The sequence below is a fragment of the Octopus bimaculoides genome, chromosome 6 (genome assembly GCF_046866305.1).
Source record: "Octopus bimaculoides isolate indiv1 chromosome 6, ASM4686630v1, whole genome shotgun sequence".
Taxonomy (NCBI): Eukaryota; Metazoa; Mollusca; class Cephalopoda; order Octopoda; family Octopodidae; genus Octopus; species Octopus bimaculoides.
The window spans coordinates 72,007,279-72,027,342 of record NC_142933.1 but is presented as its reverse complement, the minus strand read 5'-3'; positions in this window follow the sequence as shown (position 1 = coordinate 72,027,342).

Here is a 20,064-nt window from a genome sequence, read left to right as displayed (position 1 = left end):
TACTCATAAATAAATTAAGCAAACCTTTGTATCTCTATTAATTCATACTTAGCATATATAAAACTATACTGATATATTTACTGCATATATATAAAAAAACTCCTTAGAATATAATTTTATAAATATATAATTAGAATGTTCTTTTAACTCAATACTCCTTCATTAATATCAGTATATACCTATTAATCAATATTCATAGACACCATATGATGAGTTAGTTTTTTTAAGTGTGCAGTATATATAAATATTAAACTATTTCATAATAATTTTCTTTTCTTTTCCTTCCTCTATTGTGGTATAAGATTGGTATATACTCAAAAGTATCCATAAATTTCTATCCTTTTGTTAATATATTCTTATTGATAACCCTATGAATAGCCATAAACTTTGTTTGTATACAGTATAGCAAGATTTTAAAAAAACTTTTAACTATAGTACTACATGATAAGATTTCCCCTGTTTCATCATCAATGGTCTGCTAGTGGGAGCCCCCTCCCTTAGTTGTCAGTCAGCATCTTGTTTTAAGTTTTCCTTTACCAAACCTCATGAGTTTATGACTATACCAACCATGATTTCTGTCTGCTCTCTCACCCCTACCCCTAACAGATAATGCCCTTTATTCTCTTAAGCTTTAGATATGAAAGGTTTGATATGATAGTCTATAAATCTAAACTATAAAAACAAATAAAATCAGTGACAGGCAGAGTCTTCTTTGAGATTTTATTTATTAGCTTCCATGGTGTGGCTAAAGCAAGATGTTCTCTGTCTGTCACCCTGACTTCTGGGAGATTTTAAGTATTATTATACTAATGTTCCATCTGTTCTAATTTAATTAAATTCTATGACTTTGTGCAGCTGAAGATTGCTCTAGATTTTAAGTTGATGTAATGATTACATTGTTCAATTAAATGGAGTTGCACAAAACGATCGTACTGCTTCACCTCTGGATATCCTTGTTGCTTATTTTGATTTTAATCACCTTACTTTGAAATTGTATGGATAATACCGTATTAAATTCTGGTGCCTAAACTTAAGTACCATATTTCACCTGAATCTATATATACATATATATATATGTGTGTGTGTGTGTGTGCGTGTGTGTGTGTATGTATGTATATATATATATATATATATATATATATATATATATATATATATATATATATATATATACGACGGTCAGTTTCCGACTACCAATTCCACTCCTAAGGATTTGGCTGGCTCGAGGCTATAGTAGAAGGCACTTGCCCTGGATGACACGCAATGTGTTATGCAACAATTTTAACGATTTTAACATTCACATAATGGAGGCGCATGACTTGGTGGTTAGGGTGTTGAACTCAAAATCGTAGGATTGTGGTTTCGATTCCTGGACCGGGTGACGTGTTGTGTTCTTCAATTCATGTTGCTCAAGTCCACTCAGCTGGTAAAAATGATTAGTCATGAGACCAACCGGCGTCCGTCCAGGGAGAGAATATATACGCAACGGAAATTTGGAAACCGTCCCTATGAAGGGTTTTATACTCCTTTTTTATCCTAACATTTAAATAATTAGGACGTCTGTCCAAACCTCTTTGTATAGTGTATTCACTTTGATCAAGCAAAAATCTTTATGTCTGACGGTTCCCCAACTCCATTAAGCGCAACAGCCAAATGGTCACGTGTGAACACGTTTGTAGTGTTGCAAAGGAAGTAACTTATTAAAATTAAACGGAGAGAGATGAATATTTGTTCGTAAATTTTCTTAAGGGAAATTCAAAGAACGATGTTTCATAATTGTTTTCCTATTTTGTAATAAAGGTATTTTTAAAAAAAACAAATGATTTTTTTTTATTCGCGAAAGTGCTAGCTGAATGTCTTTGATGTTGAGAAATATGTACGTATGCCTGAGTTTATACATACATACATACATACATACATCATTTAAGTATATATGAGTATGTCTAGATATGCAAGTATATGCATGAGTAGACATACATAAAACAAAACATATAAATCTGCAGGTATAGATACATACAAAAATACCCTGTTGTTGATATTGAATTTCCAATGAAGTTGCCTTGGATCTAGGTTAGAAATCAACTCTTTCTCTATCGGCAAGAAATCTTGAAATAGAACCGAATAATGACATACATACATACATACATACATACATGCATGCATGCATGCATTCATGCATGCATACATACATACATACATAATACATACATACATACATGCATGCATGCATGCATACATACATACATACATACATACATACATATATATGCATATACGTACGTACATATAGAAGGTGAGAGCGAGCAAGAAAGATGAGGAGTGCAAATCTAGCCAGATTTTATGTTACAGACAGTCAGATTTAAGAAGAATTATTTTAGCGATTTGCCCAAAACAACTTCAGCTGTGAATCCAAGAATTCGATTTGAAGTTGCACACCCGTCCAAATAAAAAAAATTGCGCAGGTGTGCAAAAGGTAAGATCCATGGCAAAGGAACAGCTAAATTTTTCCTTTAGCCAAGGAATGTCCTTGCAATGAAAGCATAGAATTTCTAAAAAGTTAATACGAATATTTCTTATATGGTCCTCCGTATTATCTCGTGCCAAGACTTGCTGGGCTGAAAACAACGAAGGTTCAATAATAAGTTCTAAATATTTTCGCTGTTAAGCCTACTAGCTGCTTGTGTGCAGTATTTAGTTGATCCAACACCGATGTTTTATGCATTGTGTTCGCTCGATAGTTTATAATTTTAGTATGGTATGTTGAGGGCAAGCACTTTTTGCGCACTTTGTGTGCCGGCTTGTCTTTTTCTCATTATCCAAAGTTAGAGTAACAGGAAGCCTGACATTTGCCAATGCCATAGGCAAATCAATTTAAAAATTTAAACCATTCACTTTTTACCAAATTTCTTTAGATTTCAGTGCGTCAAATTAATTAATATTATCCTGTTGAAGGCGGCGAGCTGGCAGAATCGTTTGTACACCGGGCGAAATGCTTAGCGGCATTTCGTCCGTCCTTACGTTCTGAGTTCAAATTCCACCGAGGTTGACTTTGCTTTTCATCCGTTTGGGGTCGATAGAATGAGAAATTTGGTAAGGAGTCTACTTTGAGAGATTTCAAGAGTGAATGGCTTAAACCTTAAAATTGGTTTACCTATGCCATTGGATCTCAAGGTGCGCAGAAATGTGTTTGTCCTCAGTAGCACATGCTGGGACCGAGTACTGGGGTCGATGTAATCGACTTGTCCTTTGTCCCGAAATTCCTGGTTTGATAGGCTTCCTTGCAATTTCTGTCTTCCAAATCCACTTAAAAAGGGATTGGTCAGCCCAAGACTATAGTAGAAATTGCTCAAGGTGCCATGCAAAGGGACTGAACTCGAAACCTTGTGGTTTAAAAGTAAACTTCTTACCACAGCCAAATATTTTTCAAAAAAAGAAAAAAAGAAAAAGCCCTCAGGAACTGTTGCGACTTTTCGAGTACGGATGTAAAAGCGATTGTCTAACCAATATGAATAATCCGATCATATTTTTATTTGTAATCAGTCTAATTGTTTTGCACGTTTCATGTGTTGGCAATAAAACGTCTGCATGTGTTTTTTCGTGATTTGGTGTCCACCAGTAGAATATGCATCGGATGCTGCATCATGCATAGAACTGATATATGCTACAATAAATTGATTTCAGAGAGAATGCGTTCCGCATTTCATCTCAGAATTGATACAAATATTATTACATCAAAGACTAAATAAGTATGATTAATCCGATAGTATTTTTATTTGTAATCAGTCTAATTGCTTGCAGCATTTTTCACGTTTCATGTGTTGGCAATAAAACGTTTGCATGTTTTTCCGTGATGAGATTTGGTTAGCACAATACGGATTTGGTGCCTACCAGTAGAATATTCATCGGATGCTCTATCATGCATAATGCAGATATGCGTAACCATAAATAGATTTCGGAGAGAACATGTTCCGCATTTCATTTCAGAATTGGTGCAAATATTATACATCAAAAACTAAATATAGAAGTATTACAACCCACTGAGATTTTCTGTAATTAACGAAAACGTGAGTGAACTATAACGAGAGAGTTAACCGGGTGAAATAATAGTATTAATGCTAGTTATTGTAGTTCTAAATAAAAATAATGGGAGCAATTATAAGCAGGTCGTTAATGACAGTTATTTTGCTAGCATTGTTAATTGGATAATTATTTTGCTTTCCTTTGTCCTATTTTCCCTTCTTGTTTTGTCAGAATATTTTTACTATGTTTTTGCCCAAATTTGAGGAGGCGCTTACTCTGAATCCCTTGCGCTCATTTACACACACACACACACACACACACACACACACACACACACACACACACACACACACACACATTTGTACTGTTTACTGAGTGCACAAGACTTGAACGTCCCCTATTTGTCTCTTATTAGCGGATGTACCGCCATGGAAGTGTGAAGCTAAAACATGTAGACATTTGCTCCAGGACTTCCTGAATAAATAATGTGTGTGTATGTATGTGCGTGTAAGTGTGTGTGTGTGTGTGTGTGTGTGTGTGTGTGTGTGTGGCATGGCTGTGAGATAAATAATTTCCTTTTCAACCACATGGTTCCGGGTTCTGTCACACAGCATGGTACCTCAGCTAAGTGTTTTCTACTATAGTTTTGGGCCTACCAAAGCGCTATTAGTGGATTTGGTGGTCAGAAGCTGAAAGAAACCCGTCATACATATATGCGTGTGTATGTGTGTGTGCATGTGTGTGTGTGTGTGTGTGTGTGTGTGTGTGTGTGTGTGTGTGTGTGTGTGTGTGCGTGTGTGTGTTCCTGCGTGTATGTATCTTTCTGTTTGTGCTTGTCTCTACCACCGCTTGAAACCGGTGCCGGCTTGTTTATGTCTCTGTAACTTAGTAGTTCGATAAGTATCAGGGTTTTAAAATACGTACTGGGCTAGATTGGGTCACCTAAAATGCTTCAAAGGGATATCCCAGCATGCCCACAGTCTAAAACAGCTAAAACAGCTAAAAGATATGAGTGTGTACATTTATTCATACATACATATATACATACATACATACATACATAAACGCGCGTGTACATATGTATGACTATGTATGTATGTATGTATGTATGTATCTATCTATCTATCTATCTATCTATCTATCTATCTATCTATCTATCTATCTATCTATCTAAACTCTTATATACACAGTACACACAAACGTACATATCTTACTGAACTATCATCTATCTATCTTTAATGATAAACTTATGCCTATGTCCACATCTATATTCTGTGGTGTCTCAATGACATCCATCAATATCAAGACACCAACAATGTTTGCTTCCGAGAAAAATAGAAATCGATTTTATGAACAAATAAAGGGTACTATTCAGAAAATTTTGGTTGTAGATAATATAATTCTTGGGCTTTCAATGCACGAGTTGATGAAAATTTCGAAATATGATGCTGTTTTGGATATCCTGGAATGAAATATTCTTGTTTACTGCTGCTACAAATAATCACAAGAGTGAATTCAACTGTAAGAGATTCATAAAGAAACTTGGATGAACCCAAGCTCCAAGAATTAGATTTATGTTCTAACTAGAAGGAAAGATTTGAATGATATGACAGATCTCTGGATTTTAAGAACAGGGATTTTTATTTGATAGAGATCATAATCTTCTACAAACTAAACTGATATTCAAAGTATGCCCCAAAATTAGAAAGCAGAATTTTCGATCCCCCAAATGGCTAGGTGTTGCAAAATTAAAAAGAAAATCTTTCAGGAAAGTTTTATTTCATTGGCATAAGGTACTAAATAGAAGGGGTTTTCCCAGTTTCAAAAGAAGTATTAATAGTTACAAAATCCAAAAGTGAGAATTGGTCTGGTGTTAATGAAATGTAAATTTGTGCAAAGATACTTGCATAAATAGCTGTCAAAATAAAACTACTCAGTCAACGGTTCAGAAAGAAATTGGAAGCTCAAAAATAAGGGACTGATCGAACGTGCCTATGATCTTCAGGAAGCACACGACAAAAATGACATTAAGGAACTTTGCTCTGTTGTTGATTAAGTTTGTAGTCTTCGGTAAATTTCGAGTGTCCCAATCAAGGCTAAAGATGGCAAAATCCTTATTAAAAATTCCAGTGTCTCTCAGCTGTGACAAGAGCGTCTTAGTGACATGTAACATATTAAATCTCGGAGTAAGTCTTTATAAAACTGTTATTCTTTATCAGCTCTATCCCAGAAGACTTTCTCAAATGGATCCGAAAATAACTATATTTGGCAAAACTTGAAAAATCGTATGTGTATTCAAATATCTTGACAACGTGTTAAACAAGGGACGAAAATCTTAACGAAACTGAAAACAAAATTCAAAGTTATGAATATGTTTTAGCAATTATAATCAACTCGATTGCTTCAACGATATGTGAAAAAATAGCACAAAAATATAAATTTTGAAAGCATGAAATTTGTCTGTATAACTGTGAAACAAATATATCTTCAAACCTATTTAACAATTGAAACGTTATCAAGCAAAAGTGTCTCCGACAAATTTTTCCGATAAAAGGTTTTGTGAATGGTTTTGGTATACGGAAATTAAAAGAAGCGAGCGTCGAAGTGCATCCCTTGACCAAGTTTACATACATGAGGCTGATAACATCATTAGACTTGGAAGGCAGCTCCTTGAGCAACACTCTTTGCCTGATAACCTAAAGTGCATGCCCAAATTCGCGTGACTCTAACGCAACATATCATCATATGAAAGGATGAGCCTATATGAGCAGAAGACTATGTATGGATATGTTAGTAGAAAGCTCCGTGATGATAGTAACATCGATCATCAAATAAGTTTATCATGGACGAATAGCCGGATTACTAACTCTCACTTTGAAGGGTTTGCAATCCAGGCACAGGAAATATCAACCAAATACTTGATGCACAAAAGGGATAGAGATGCTGGAAAAGCCGTAAAATGTGACAACCAATTCAGACTTTGTGAAATTCACACTGAAGATATCACCCACATCATAAGCAGTTGACCGAAAATGTCATCACGGTATTATCTACCTATGAGATATGACGTTGTAGCTAGGACACTCTATAATGAAATCTGTAGGAAGGATAATCCCGAGGACAAAGAAATAAACCCCCACAATATGGTAGAAGCCATAGCTTGTCATAATAAAAAGGAATACTGGTGTAATACTCCAGTGAAGATCTCAATAAAATGTAAACACAACAGACCTGATATAAGGATTTGAGATAGAGAAGAGAAACTGTGCACAGTTGTGGAAATTAGCTGCCCAGCGGATGTTAACATAAAATTGAAGATCAGTGAAAAAAGAACACCTATGCTGAACTATTGAAAAATTTGCAGTTACTTTATCCAGATTACAAGTTCAAGTTTATACCTGTAATTATTGAGGCCCTCTGATACGTAACACACTGCCTAAATACCAACCTTGAGAAATTAGCCTTCTGAAAGCAAGAAAGGAAAAAGCCAATTCGAAGACTACAGTTACAATCCATCATTAGAACTGTAAAAATCTGTAAAAACTTTCCAGAAGTTTATCGTTTAAATATATATGAGCATGTCAAGGTCTGAAACATGTATAAGACAAAAAATATGTGTGTGTGCGTGACCACCGCTTGATAACCCGTGTTGGCTTGTTTACGTACATGTAACTTAGGGGTTCGGCAAAAAAGTGATCGATAAAATAAGTACATGGCTTAAAGGAAAAATATTACTGGAACTGAATCATTCAACTAAAAGTTGTTCAAGGCTATGCTCGAGCATGGCTGCAGTCTAATGACTGAAACAGATAAAAGAAAGAAAAAGTTAATCCTTTCAAATGTTCAAATAGTAATCGAGGTTGTCTTTCTAAGGCTGATCTAATTAGCCACTCTAGGGTACTTGAACCAAAGTAAGACATGTATTAATCATTTGTTGTAGCGTTTAATGGCTTTGAATGTACTGGTATTCTGAGAGCGCACACTGTGAGTGTATCTGTGTATATGAATTTTGCAATATCTTATTCACTTAGTTTTACATGTTTACACTTTTATCGTGTTCAAAATATTCTCCATTTGAAGCAATGCATCGGTCCAGACACGTTTTCCACTTGGAAGCAATGTTGAAACTCTTGCAAAGGCCTTTTAACGCCTCCGTCGTTTTTTTTTGTTTTTTTTCACCACTTCCACATCTGCAAATTCCGTAGCACCAGCTTCCGTCACCAGTGATGACTTCGAAAAAAGATTCAGATCAATTGTCAACTGTTCTTTCAGTTCATGATGCGCATTCGGTCGTGACTGCTTTTGACGTTCCGCGAACAAGCGGGGCACAAATTTTGTTGTAACTTTTTTCATTCGCAATTCGTTGGCAGGAGCTCCAGGACACACCAGTCATATCAACAAGTTTGTGAATCGTTCGGCGACAGTCCTCAAAGATCAGTTTATGAACTTTCATGATGTTTTCATTCGACGAGGAGGTCGACAAACGCCCTGAACAAGCGACAAGTGACCATTCCTAAAGCGTGGAAATCACTCTCAAACTTGTGTCTTGCTTATAGTAGCCTCTTTGTAAGTTGTTTGAAGCATGATAACTGTTTCGGCCGCCGCTTCTCCAAGCAGAAATCAGAATTTCACGGAAGCATTCTGGTCCTTTTCTTCAGCAATCGCAAAAATCGACGAACAGGAGAGAAGAGCAGCAGAACAAAAACGTACCACGTGGCAGTTTAGTTGCGTCAAGTGGCTTCCAATGGCAGAAGCGTGAACTACAACGGGCTTGTCGTACAAAGAACGTTTCTGCATACTTCTGCATACTTCGTATAAATGGTGCAAGAGTAGCTGTGTGGTAAGACGCTTGCTTCCAAGCGACATGGCTCCGAGTTCAGTCCCACTGCGTGGCACCTTCGGCAAGTATCTTTAGCTATAGCCTCAGGCTGAGCAAAGCCTTGTGAGTGGATTGGGAGGACGGAAATTGAAAGAAACCCGTCGTATATGTATATATATATGCGTGTTTGTGTTTGTCCACCCTCCATCGCTTGACAACTGATGTTGGTGTGTTTACGTCCCCGTAACTTAGCGGTTCGGTTGGCAAAAGAGACCGACAGAATAAGTCCTGAGGTCGATTTGTACGACTAAAGGTGGTGTTCCAACATGGCTGCAGTCACATGACTGCAACAAGTAAAAGAATGAAAAAAAATAATATATATATGTATATATATATATATATATATATATATATATATCTACATATATATATATATATATATATATATATATATATATATATATATATATATATATATATATATATCTACATATATATATATATATATAATAATATAAATAATATATAAATATATGCATACATCCATACATATATGTACATACCTACATATATATGTATATATGTATATATACATGCATATATGGGTACAGGACATCAAAAAACCCTTGAACACAATGAGAAGCGAAAACATAAAATCAAAAACATAGAAAACGAACTTTTTTTTCGAACAACGAAAAAAACAAACAGAGAAACGAGACATACAACATAAAGAGTATACCCCTTCGTCTATTGTCCCTTTTTAATCTACTCCGCGTTTCGAAGGCAAGGACAATACGCGACTTCGTTGAAACAGTTCTTCTCGCAAAGCAAATTAAATAAAATTTGGGATTTTTTGCGGACAGTAAGTGTTAACAAAAACAGGACAGGGAGAACAAGACAGTAAAAACAAACGGTGAGGCTGTTGAGCCAAGACGATAGAAAAATTATTATGAACGCTAGGTATATACATACATACATACATACATACATACATACATACATACATACATACATACACAAAATAGGAATAAAAATTATGTTAGTGATAATTATCAGGAAGACAGCATGGAAATAAGCAATTTATCGCAATTTATATATTAAATTTATAATTATCTATCTATCTATCTATCTATATATATATATATATATATATATATATATATATAATTATTTTAAGGGACAAAGTCGACATAAAGCTTATATCCTCCATACTGAATTAATGTCCAAGCTACCGAAAAAAACTCCATAGATACATGCGATTCAAAACGGGCCAGTGAGAATTAAAGCAATTGCATGTATTTATGAAGTTTTTTCGGTAGCTTCGTAATGCTTGGACATTAATTTAGTATGGAGGAGATAAGTCTTGTTTTCACTTTCTTCCTTAAAATAATTATATATATATATATATATACATACATTTAAGTATGTATGTATATAAACGCATACATACGTTTTAGTATGTGTGTATATGTCTATATCTATATCTATATCTATCTATCTATTTATCTATCTATCTATCTATCTATCTATCTATCTATCTATCTATCTATCTATCTATATATATATATATATATATATATATATATATATATGTGTGTGTGTGTGTGTGTGTGTGTATGTATACATATACAATTATAAATGCGTGTGTTTGTGAGCATGTGTGTGTGTGTGTAAATATATGAATGCATTAGCATACACCGCGCACATCACACACACATACACGCACTTATGTATCATTGACGTCATAAGAAGTGTTCCAGAAGCGAATTGTGCGTGTGCGTGTGTGTGTGTGTGTGTGTGTGTGTGTGTGTGTGTGTGTGTGTGTGTGTGTGTGTGCGTGCGCGTGTGTATGCTTATTTTTCTGAAGTTTTAATGCAACTGATACGATCTAAATCTAACATGGAGTTGTAAGCTTGCTTGCTAATATGACGAGAAACAAGCTGCCGTCTTTTTTATATATTTAAAAAAAAAATTTTATCATTTAAATACCAGTATTTTTGCTGAAGGTGATGAAGTAACTGCGCCAATGTTGGAAAATTATTAAAGGTACTGTACATGTAAGTTGCTATGATACGTAGATTTGCACAGCTTTGAAACCAATATCATCATCGCCGTTCGTCATTGCTATCAACATCTGTCTGCATTCTAGGTTAAAAAAAAAAATGCATAACATCTACTAATTTCTATATGTGCCGGAGTTGGTTGAATGAACAGGAAATCACCCAGCCAGGTCAGAAATTCAATATTGCCACAACTTTCAGAGTTGATATCTTATCTAGTTTCTAACAGTGGATCAAATGTTGACTAATTCTATTTAATAGTGTTAGCTAATTTTATAAAACTGACGGTATTTCTTTTATCAAAATTTGCATTTTCAAAAGTATATCTCACGTAATCTTCTTGAGTGAACTGGTCTTAATGTTAAGGCTTTAACTTTCAGTCTAGAATAGGCTGAATTATAACAAAACTGTGCATGAAAGCCAACAGTCTCTACTCAGTCACTTGACCTACTAGGTATGTTACCCAAATCTCCCTCAGATTTCACCATATGGAGGGCGCTGCTTTGGGTAGAGTGAGTATGAGACATCAGCAGTTTTCCTTGTAGAAGCTCTCTCCTCTCCACGCCACTGATGTTGTCCAGGGGTAAGGCAAGCGCATGTGCAACTTGTCACCAGTGTTGTCACGGAATTTTCCAAAACGATGTTGAAAACAATGCTGGACAGCCTTAGAAACGTCACCTGCAGATTTTTTTCTAGAGATTTCCCCCCGAAGTCATTCCCATGGATGGATACTGCCGCAAGGTAGCGGAAGTTTGAAGTTAGTTTTCCCTCTCTTAAATGGACTCCCTTCTCAGGCGGAGGAGCTCTATCAGCCCGGTGCACTGATTTTAAAATACCAGTCGCTATTTCCGCCCGCTTCGTCAGTACAAACATTTCCGCCGGACTTAGAAGCTAAGTAGCAAGAGAAGGCCGGGAGTTAGATTTGGGTGTCAGAGGCTGTTTGAGTGGAAGCTTATGCCATTTATCACTTCTCAGTTAGACTATCTTGTTGCCAAATACGAAATGATCATAAATAAAATGCTTTTAATCATAGGTTTGCTCAGTCTGGGAATTAAACAATGACAGTATTATTTGTAAATCGATCAGTTGATATACTTGGTACCATAAACTATGCTTTTGTTCATTGCTATAAGTGGTTATGGCGACAGGAACAGATAAAGACATTTTCACAGCCTTCCCGCTCTTAACCCAACATGACATCCAGGATGTGGCTGCTTGAGGAAAACGAGAATTGCACTCGCAATTGGTTCTCATTTCACCTCAGCGTACTGAGGCAACGTAAAGTACTTTGTTCAATGACACAACGCACGGCCTCGTTCACGAATCGAACCTACGATCTTATGATAGTTGACACCTATCTACTAGGCTACACACTTTCACAGTCCACTCGCTAACATATTAAATCAGTCGTCTTCTGTCTTCTTTTTTAATATTATGATATATTTTTTTGAAACGTTATATCTCAACACTTCACTCTCAACTGAATCAAACTGAGGAAGATAATGATAATGATGACGAAAATGATTACTGTTATAATATTTCAACAACTTCCTTAGAGAAATAGTAATAAAGGTTATAGTTTTCTTCGGTTGTTCAATAAAGGTAACCAATTCAATAGACGATAGAAAATTTGAATATCAGTTACACTTATAAACACCGTCTACATCATATAAACCGTGGATAATATGCTACCGCTCCGCACAGAAAGAATAAATTGTAAGAACAGAAATATATTTATTTCTCAAACGCGTGATAGTGCTATAAATAGCGTGATCAGGATAAATTATCCATTTATTGCAGAAAAATACGCTACTGGCCAGCCATGAGACTCGAACTCACATCTCTGTGATTAAGCGTCAAGTGTTTTACCATTAAACTAAACTGCCCAGCAACGAATTCTTCTGCACTATGTTACTGACTATCGCAGTCTGCAGGGTGCTTTATTTTGAAAAATTACATCTTCTGTTTGGGTTTCTTCCGACACATGCCTAAGTCACAGCATTTTTCATGCACCGACATATTAAGCCCACAAATTGTTATAATAGCAGAAATAAAGTGAATAATATACAATATAATAATTACATATGCATTATATATGTGGAGGCGTAATGGCCCAGTGGTTAGGGCAGCGTACTCGCGGTCATAGGATCGCGGTTTCGATTCCCAAACCGGGCGTTGTGAGTGTTTATTGAGCGAAAACACCTAAAGCTCCACGAGGCTCCGGCAGGAGATGGTGGTGAACCCTGCTGTACTCTTCCACCACAACCTTCTCTCACTCTTTCTTCCTGTTTCTGTTGTGTCTGTAATTCAAAGGGTCAGCCTTGTCTCACTGTGTCACGCTGAATATCCCTGAGAACTACGTTATGGGTACACGTGTCCGTGGAGTGCTCAGCCACTTGCACATTAATTTCACGAGCAGGCTGTTTCGTTGATCGGATCAACTGGAACCCTCGACGTCGTAAGCGACGAAGTGGCAAAAAAAAAAAAAAAAATTATATATGTACTAATTAAATTATATATAATACACTTTATTATGGTTTGTTATGCGCATGATCCCCCGGTCCGAGAAAAAAGTGTCCTGGTTGAAAACGGACCGCGATGCAAAAAATAATGGGGACGGTTACCCTATGCCATCAGACGACATTAATGGCCAGATGTTTATCTCTTTACTCTTTACTCTTTTACTCTTTTACTTGTTTCAGTCATTTGACTGCGGCCATGCTGAAGCACCACCTTTTAGTCGAGAAAATCGACTCCAGGACTTATTCTTTGTAAGCCTAGTACTTATTCTATCGGTCTCTTTTTGCCGAACCGCTAAGTTACGGGGACGTAAACACACCAGCATCGGTTGTCAAGAGATGGTGGGGGGACAAACATAGACACACAAACACACATACATATATATATATATATATATATACATATATACGTCGGGCTTCTTTCAGTTTCCGTCTACCAAATCCACTCACAAGGCTTTAGTTGGCCCGGGGCTATAGTAGAAGACACCTGCCCAAGCTGCCACGCAGTGGGACTGAACCCGGAACCATGTGGTTGGTAAGCATGCTACTTACCACACAAAAATATTTTATTGAAACCAGTGATTAATATTCCTAAGTATCCCTAATCGTGTTGTAATCTTTAAACTGGAGTCACATCTTCAGATTTAAAAAAAAAATGGAACATCGTGTCTCACAGTAAATACAAAACCCATGATTAGGAAGAACACAGAAGAATATCATCAGTTAGCAACCTCAGTAATACAAATAAACTCAAACATGTCTTTCTAAGCCTTTTTCTTTTCTTCGTTTTCGTTCTATTGAATGCTGCCAATTGCTCTGTAACTTGGAAGGCTCCGATTGGATGTAAGGCTTCTTTGCTTCTGTTTTTGTTTTCTTTTTGTTTCTTTTTTTCCTTTGAGGAGAAATTGCTCACCTCGTATTCAACCGTATTCTATTTCTGAAGAAAGAGATTCTGTAATTGGTCCCCCACGACCATTCCCACAAAGCGGCATAACCAATTTTGACTGATAGACAAATAGATATAGATAGATAGATAGATAGATAGATAGATAGATAGATAGATAGATAGATAGATAGATAGATAGACAGACAGACAGACAGACTGATAGATAGATAGATAGATAGATAGATAGATAGATAGATAGATGGAATCAAGTTCAACACCTCTACTGACTCCAAGTGGACGAAAGGTAGATTTGACCATAGCTGGACTTCAACTCATAATGCAGAGACCAGGAACCAATACAGCAACACATTCTATCGTTTGCTCTAACAAATCTACCAAACTTCGCCGTCTTTACGGCAACAATATTTTCAAGATAAAATGTAAAAGTTGCCATTTTGAATATAAGAATCATATTTTCAGTACTATTTTACACATTTTAAGCATAATATGGTTCACAGTTGAGCGTACCATGTTACCCTGGATATGTGAATAATGAATTAGTGATAAGCGAAGCTATATGTACCGAGTTCACAGCGTTTGCATTTGGCAATAGAAAGAAAATCGAACTGTTAAACATCAGGTAAGGGAAAACTAAAGAACACTTCGTCAAATTATTTAAGAGCGGTAATATATTGTGCTGTAGACTCAACCAGTCTATACTACAATGGAGAAATGGCATTAGAATAATGATGCTGATGGAAAAAAATTTACGAATCTATAATTGACATTCTAATTACATTTTAACCTTTACTAAACTGTATTTTTCATCATGTCAAAATAATCACATTTAGATTTGACAGGTCATCACAATACTTTAGAATTTGTATCACTATTAATATATTTTGATTAATTTTTTTTTAATATGATTATGTAAGAGGGAGGCTAGAGATAGTGGATGCAATATCTATAATTAACCTTTAGATCAAAGTTCATTCTTTTAAGCTGATAGTATTTGAGACATAGATACATCATTGTTATCTAACGATTTTATCTCATATAACCTATATAACATTAAGTTGTATACATTACATCAATTTTCTCTTTTGCTTACATCTCGAAATCAAATGTGTGCATAGTGGTCTTGGTGACAGCTAGTAATAAACAATTGTAAATTGATCTTAAATCTTAGATACTATTCTAAATTAAGCTCATCTTTCTTTTTTATGATTTCAGCTCAATCGAGTATACCTACTTCCAAAGGCATTTTAGTCATCACCATCCCATCTTTTAACTACCTTTATCTCAGATTACGTTATCCAATATATTATTTTCTTCTTAAGATGCTATGAAAGTCATATACAAAGAAATCAGGTACACTACAGTGAAATACTAAAGCTTTGTGGTCCACAGCGAACTTAAAAACAAGAACGCCTATATTTTGTCACAAAAGTATACATTCTAAATCAATTATAAGTAAATCAACATATATATTATTATACACTGTATAATTAATGTGTTAATTTAAAATATTTCAAAATATTTATCCCCTTCTGAATTGCATTATACAACATAATGCAACGTACAAACATATCTCAACTTAAGTCGGTAACTAGTTCCAAGACATGCGGCCTAACCCGAAAAACGACGTAACACGAAAAACATATTCAAAATTTTATTATCCTATATATATTTTAATAAATGGTTTGTACTTATTTTCATATGCATTTTATTTTCGCTATTGGTTTTAAGGTGTTTTGTTTTTAATTTAGATGTTAAAAAGAAAATATGCTTTTAAATATGTTTGCCGAGACCTAAATCGACGGAAACTGAGATTTGTTTTTCATTAGTTTATTTTAAAAGACGATGGGAAGTCGAAAAGACATAACTCGTAATGATGTAGTTATGCCTGTATATTTATATTCCATGAAGTTTTCGCTATTAATTTTGTAGATCGCCCTTGGTTTATATATCACCGCCGAACCCACCTTCTGCCAAACCATCAGCAACTCTGCATCTATCGAACTAACCAGCCATTTTTTTTTTTACCTCGACCACCAACTACACATCTATATTCCACGCAAAGCTTCTCACCTATCGGACCCTGTAATACTTCAAAGTCAACTGATTCTTGTTCCATGCGACTTAGCTTTCTGAAAGCTGTACTCATGGTCACTGAAGAGAAAGAATGACTCAAGATGTTGGAAAAAAATTATTGCTAATGACTATCTCCATTTTCTTTGGGAAATTAGAAGTGAGTATGATATGACGATAGTGGTTAGGTCAGTGGTGTTACCCTTCTAGCAAATGGAACCAACAAACTTGTGTAGTAGAAATATTGGTTTCGAATTTTGGCATCAGGCCAGCAATTTCGGCGGCGGGGGAAGTACTGTTACTTATTTTATCGACCTGGCATTTATTTTATCGACTCCGAGAGTATGTACAACAAAGTCGGCCTCGGCGGAAATTGAACTCAGAGCGTAAAGACGAACGAAATGCCGCTAAGTATTTTGTCCAGTGTGCAAACGATTTTCCCAGCTCGCCGCCTTGTGTGATAAAAATATCGATTTCAAATTTTGGTACAATGCCAGCAATTTCGGGGAAGCGGCTAAGTTGGTTACATTGACCCCAGTATTCAAGTGGTACTTATCTTATCGACTCCGAAAGGATGAAAGGCAAAGTCGATCTTGGTAGAATTTGAACTCAAAACATAAAGGCGGTCAAAATGCCGTTAAGCATTTTGCCCGGCGCGGTAACGATTCTGCCAGCTCGCCACCTTGTGTAGTAGAAACATTGCCAGTTATATGCTGACCGTTCCTGATATTACATCGCTTTCACTCTTGGTTCATCAGAAACAGTCAGGCGGATGGCTGAATCCATCTGAGACAATTAGAAAAAATTCCTTTTTGCACAGTCGGCGAGAAGGCGATTTTAGTGCAAGTAAGATGAGAAGTGGATAAGTAGAAATAGGTGTTGAAGCCACTAAGTCGGTAATGCCTAGAGGTAGACTAGTGAGGTATATTGATAGTGATAGAGATGCCAGTGATAGGGACAAGAACTTTGGAGACGATAAAATAAATTCTGAGACTAGGCGGAAGATGATGTACGAAATAAGTTGTTGAATTCATCCCTGAGGCATTGATGTTTCTCGGTTCTTCCTGCGCACACAGGCATACTTTAAAAAAATCTTATTTTTAATCATGGCATGTCCTTGTTTGTATATATTATTGAATGCCTTTTGTTCTACTTGTTGACCTTTTTCTCATTAACCTATTAATAATAATCACTATCTTGGCATTTTTCTTGTGTAATTGTGCGCTTAAGCGTAAACAATACTATCAGTTTAACTGACGTGCTTACTTCTTTAATCGCGGGACTTATTTCAAACATTTTTTTTTTTCTTCATTCATCGCTATTATCTCTCATACATCTTGTTTCGCAGATCATATTTGCCTTTCCTAATCTTTCACGTCTTTAAAAATCACTTGTTTATCACCCAACCCAAATTCACGGTGCCAACAGCGGCAACGGCAGCGACAGCGGCGACGGCGGCGACGGCAGTGACAATGGGGGCAGTGATGGGTTAGCAGGCCGAAAACTTCAAAGCCACTCTCCATATTATTCCTGGTAAAGAATTACACACACACACACACACACACACATACACACACACACACACACACACTTACGCGCGCGCGCGCACACACACACACACACATAAAACAGTTTTGAATAAAATATATTTGTGTAATGTCATATTTGATATGTTCGTGTGCATTCGAATTTGAGAAGACAGTCTACTTCGGAAACAGACCTAAGAGAAATTGCTACTCCTCGAAGAAACATTTCGGTTGTAAATGATGTTATTGAATCGTAAGATCCAATTCTTAAAAACTGGATATTGTTGTTCTTGACATATAAAAATAAAACTGTACAACCACAACTGGAAAGCCTTTGCTTATTAGCATGATCGCATTATCAATGTAAAACTAAAGTTCCTCCGAATTTGATATTACTTAAATCAGATCTTTAGTTTTAAAGCTGTATATTTAGTATCATGAATAGTTTATAAAAAGATTGAACACGTCAATTCAACATATATTTTCGCCAAAACTTCGTACAAAGATACAAAACAGCTAAACTGACAAATTTGATTTACTATTTTGATGCATGATTAGTTTTCATTTCCATCCCTTTAGATTTTTATATCTTTCTTGCAGAAAGCCTAACCGGTTTTTTGGTTTTCTGCTTTCGTCCTTGTTTGTTTGTTTGTTAGTCTGCGCGTGTGCAAGTATTAGTGTATAGATGTACTGTGTAAAAATCTTTTGATAAATGCTGATAATGTAAATAATAGTCTGAGACACACGTCTAGTACAATCATCATTTTGTATCAGAGCGTATTGAATTTTAGTTGCATTTGATTATTTTCGGGATATCCTGTTCCTAACAGGTCTAACTTATTCTGTTGTGGAAATTGTGCATTTGTCGCAGGTCCAGTAATTTCGGCAACTTCTTTTATCATTTAAAATACATATTGTGTATGATTTTGAAGATGTGTCGTAGTTTTCCTCTCCAAGAATCCAATTCAAGGAAGTCAATCTCGATCGCTACCAGTTTTTCCGTGCTCGAATTGATATATATGAGAAAGTTGGGAATGGAATTTGTGATGTGGCAGAGAGGAAGAGAGAAAGTAACATTTCCTTAAGAGAAGACATGGACCATCGTTATTATCTTTTTATCTTTTACTTGTTTCAGTCATTTGACTGCGACCATGCTGGGACACTGCGTTGAAGGGTTTAGTCAAATAAATCGATCCCACTACATTCTGTTAAGCCTAGTATTTATTCAATCGATCTGTTTTCACGAACTGCTAACTTGCTGGGTTGTAAAAAAGCCAACACTGGTTGTCAAGTGGTAGTAGGAAACACACACACACACACACACACATGTATATACGACGGGCTTCTTTCAGTTTCCGTTTACCAAATTCACTCACAAGGCTTTGATTAATCTGAAGCTATAGTAGAAGACACTAGCCGAAGATGCAACAGAGGGACTGAAACTGGAACCGTATAGTTGAGAAACAAACTTCTTACTACACATCCACGCCTGCGCCCAGTGGAAATACTTAGAATATTTCGAATCTCACTGCTTCAACATATTTCATACAAAACACTTGAAATCACAATCAAATCGCGTTATTATTTATAAAAGTGCATGTCTTAACTGTTTTAAAATCAAATTTCATTGAAACTACAAAGATTTTGCTTCCCAAATAAAATAAAATAATAATAAAAAATAGAACTGGACTTATCCCATAAAATTGTGAAAGAATTTTTTATATCAACAACGACGTCCTTGAAGTTCCGTCACGACACCTGGGTATAACAATCTTTGACAACCGAGGTCACATTCATTGTTCACAAAAAGCATTCGTAAAATACCAACACAGAGACATAAGAAACATAAAATTAATTTTCTTCTTATTTTTATTAACTTGAAAGACACAATATTCCTGGTGTCCTTGGGATAATGTTTCAGACGAAACAAACTTTGAAATTAACTGTCAATGTCTAAATAGGTACATAACAGTAATTTCTTTAGAATACCCTGACACACAAAAAATACCTTTCAAAATTGACTTGTCTTATGTCACAAGTTAGCATCTAATCTTCGTGTACATCAATAGTAGGCCAAATCTCAAGGCTACTACCTGTAGTTGTTACTTAGTGATTTTCAGCTATCTGTTGCCTTCACCGATAT